At 46.0% G+C, this 4,239-nt stretch overlaps 1 protein-coding gene across 2 annotated transcripts in view; it reads right to left on the bottom strand.

Moving 5' to 3' along the window:
* The window catches only part of ASIC2 (acid sensing ion channel subunit 2), a 1,001,679-nt gene that overhangs the window by 434,919 nt on the left and 562,521 nt on the right, over positions 1-4,239 (bottom strand). The window lies entirely within an intron of this gene.

The raw sequence follows: 4,239 nt of genomic DNA, 5'->3' as shown, positions 1-4,239 counted from the left end.
TTTGCCACATTTGCTTCAGACTCCTTTTAAGCAAGAAAACATTGTAGATATAATGGGAGCATCTTTTATACGTCTTCCCCTCCTGTAACACTATTTTGAAGTTAATGAGTATCTATCCATCCGTGCTTTTACATGTTTGTTAGATAGCTCTGCTTTAAGAATGTATATAATTATCATTGTATTATAGACATCCTTTCATAATTTGCTTTCTTCACTCAACATCATGTGGGTGTTTTGTTGTGGCTTTGTTGATTGAACATTGTCTTAAGAGAGTTTATTGCCGGATGGCTTCCCTCGAATGATGAGGGTCAAGCAATGATATCTGGCCCAGACTTGACTTCAAAAGAGTGGCTTTCACAGAGATTTCAGAAGCACTACAAATTACAGTGACTTCCAAGTCTCCCTGCAGCTCCTCACCTTCCCAGTGTAACGGTGTGGCTGTTCGCATTTGGACGCATTTGGACACGATGCTGGGAGGGAGGGCAATCTTGTTAAAAAGGAGGGGGAGGGGATCCCTGGGTGGCTTGGCGGTTTGGTGCCTGCCTTTGGCCCAGGGTGCGGTCCTGGAGTCCCGGGATCGAGTCCTGCGTCGGGCTCCCGACGTGGAGCCTGCTTCTCCCTCTGCTTATGTCTCTGCCTCTCTCTCTCTCTATGTCTATCATAAATAAATAAATATAATAAAATTAAAAAAAAAGGAGGGGGAAAGGTGGCTGCTGCTGCTGCTGCCTGCACCCTCTCCCCTGGCAAGGCTCCTCCCGTTTTCCCACGTGGCCACCTGTACATCTCCAGCAGCTGCCCCTAAACACTTCCTGTCCTCCTGCAGTTTGATCTCTTTCCCACATCTAGCATCATTATGACACCAAACTGCCCAGGCTTATGTGGACACTACCTCCCACTGAGAGGCGAGGTGTAAAGCTAGGAAGCAGCTAGTTGGTAACTGTTCTCAAAACAAAAAAAAAGCATGGGTCTATCGCCAAACATCACCCAATCCTGGAGCTTTGACTCTACTGTGGTTCAGGAGACTGCTGGTGCCCCAGAGGCCATTCTAACAAGGACCTACCCAGAGGGACGTATGGAATATCATGGCAAGAGGACTTCCCCTATTATCAATCCCAGGGACTGGGATTAAGAATACATCAGCACCACAACCACCATCACCACATTTATAATCAACATTATGTTTTCTAGCTACCTCAAGGATGACATATATAGATCTACTTCATTTATTTTAGTTGCTAAAATCAGATTCCATCGTATGAACATATCGCAGCTTATTTCTCCATTTCCCTGTTGATGGACGTTTAAACTTTTGGATCTTTTGCTATTATCAGCAATGCCGCAACATCTTTGACCTCATCTTTTAAAAAAATGTTCTGCGGGATATGTATATATTCAGAAGGATAATTGCTGGATCACATGGTATGAGCTCTCTTTTTACCAATCTAAAATATTGCCAAATTCTTCCCCCAATGGATGTGTCCATTCACATTCATACCAGTAACATCGGAGGGTTCCTATTAGAACTTCATTTTTCAAAATTTCTTAATTCAGATTTGAGGACAGTAGAAATATATTGGGAGGCCACATGGTACGGTAGGAACAGTCCTGAATTTTGGGTCAATATGAGGAGATTCTGGCTCTAGCTCTGCCCCTGTCTTGCTGTAGTGCTGGTACAAACATGCTCCCCTCTCTGGGTCCCATTGTCTTTATTTATAAGTTGAGGGCATGGCCTATAATGTCTCTTTAGTTCCTTCTAGCCTTAACCTTTTGCAATCTATACTTCAAATAATAGCTGACTTAAAAGTAAACTCACTCCATTGACTCACTCACTCACTCATTCACATTGACTTGTTTCATCAGAACCTCATCATGCCCCACTGTATCCTAGACACTGGTTACCCACAGAAACACGGCCATGTCCCTGTCCTCAAGCACCTCACACTTGAATAGACAAGCAAATGGAGATGCTCTGACCGTGGCATCTCAGGATGACCAGAAGGGCTTCATGTTGGAAGTTATGTTTTATGTTAGGGATGAATTGGTGTCAGCCAGACCAAATCCAAGGAAGGCCATTTCAGACAGAGAAAGGCATGGAAGCTAGAGGTGGTTTGGGATATTTGAGGATGGTAAGTAATACGGATTGACTATTTCAATTGGGATGTCACTGCCATCTTCCTATTCCATTTTTAAATTCCTTCAACAGTATTTACTGATTGCCATTTTATGCTAGCCACTCTGCTAGATGCTAGGGATAGGAGGTGAATAAAAATATCATAGTTTCTGTGCAGGGGGGAGTTTTCTGTCTGGTTGGGGGATGTATACAAACATTAAATGCACAACGAAGTAAGTATTGGGGAAAAGAATAGGGTGCTTTGAGCCATAATAGCATGCTGAAGTGATTTAAAAGAGGATAAGGCTAGGTCTCCTCTGAGGAAGTGAAAATTCCAATTAGGACCCAAAGGCTAGGAGGGAGCCACACATGAAGAGGGCAGGTGGATCCTATGGAGGAGGGAATGTCTGGAGCCCTGAAGGTCTCGCTCCATACATATGGAACTGAAAGGGGCCCTTGAGGGGGTGGAGCACAGCAACAGAGGAGCAAGAAAGCAAGAGATGAGACTGAGGAGGGAGGCTGGATGCAGGTCATGCCTCCTAAGGCCTGGTAAGCTGGGCTTCTCCTAAGAGCAACCGGAAGGAGTGACCACTGGCCCCTTCCTTACTTTCTCCTTCCTTCTTATAAATGTCTCCTGATCATGCTATATGGAGAGTCTAGGCATCCAATTCAGCTTGGCTCTCCATCCCAAACCCAGCCATCCTCATGAACAGCTGTAGGAGCCCTCAACCCCAAAGACTTCCCTCCATGCCCCCTTCTTGCCCCCTACCCCAATCCCCAAGGCCATACTTGTACCTGGCCATCACCAGGAAAGTCTCCACTTGTAGAATCTCATACCCACACCTCCTTCTCTCCCCCACTGAGACTTCCTTGCTTCCCCTTCTGGTTCTTCCCTTGGCTTTCCTTCCAAGGTTGCTCTTTGACCTCTTCAAGACTCCCAGTCCTTAACTTCTCAACCATCCTCTGTCAATCGCTTTTTCACTCCTCCTTTCTGGCCTGGTCTTCACTAGTCCATCCCATGAGCCATCAACCTTTCTGTGCCCATGTCTTCATCTCCCTGTGCCTGTTCTGCAAAATTCCAATTGTGCCTAAATTGAACTCTTTTCCTGTCCTCTTATGCCTGGGCTGCTGAAGGCAAGTGCTGTAGGTGTGCCCCTTCATGAATCCATGCTTTCTGATGCATGAATCCATCAACAGCCTGGGGTGCTCCCTGTTCTGGGCCATCCTGACTGTCCATTTCTCCCACACTTGCTCATTCTTCATAGTGGTTATTTCCAATCCTCATTCCTCTCCCCCAAACTTCTTCTTCCTGTCCTCTCAACAGATGACCTCGCTTCCTACTTTGAAGTAAAAATAGAAGCCATCAGACAAGAATTCCCTCAACTGCTTGGCACAACACCTACCAATTAACCTGTATTTGTGCTCTTTTCCATCCATCCCTTTGTGAGTGGCTGATCCTCAACCTGTGCTCTGAATCCCAAAGTTTTCTCCCTTCATGAAGAGGCTGCTCCATTGATTATCCATTCACTAGAACGAAGAGTCCATAAATCTTTGTCCTTGCTCTGTCCCTTGTGCCTGAAACACTACCGGGCACATAACAGGTGTCTGAGAAATATTTGTTGAATGATTTCTCTCTTCTCTGCCTTCAACCTCTGTCTCTCTATTGATTCATTGCACCAGCATTTCAACCTGCTCAAGGCTTGTTCACCCTTAAAAAAACAAAACAAAACAAAAACAAACCCAAACCACAACAAACAGCTCTTGACCTGGTGCAGCTCTCTCCCTGGATCCCCAGCTACAGCTCTAGCTCTGGTCTCCCTCACTGAGCACACACTTGACCAATTTGCTTGAGCCCCTGTCCCGCTCCATCTCCTTCCATTAACCGCACTGTTCACACTACCTGGATTCACCCACTCAAGGAAATTGCTGTTCCCTGGATAACCTCATTTGCATGCTTTTCATGTCTCAGACCTCTGGCAGTGGTTGGCTCTGCTGTCCTCTCCTTTCTTTGGAAGCACTCTGTCTCGACATCCGTGACCATGCTTGGGTCTGCCCTCCCTGACTTCTCCCGCCTCTGAACCACTCCATGCTCCAGCCAGCCAGATCTCTCTAATGCAGATCGGATCCTG

Source organism: Canis lupus, chromosome 9, assembly GCF_011100685.1.
Source record: "Canis lupus familiaris isolate Mischka breed German Shepherd chromosome 9, alternate assembly UU_Cfam_GSD_1.0, whole genome shotgun sequence".
NCBI lineage: Eukaryota > Metazoa > Chordata > Mammalia > Carnivora > Canidae > Canis > Canis lupus.
The sequence above is the reverse complement of the archived record's forward strand: the minus strand, read 5'-3'. Positions and strand labels throughout refer to the sequence as shown.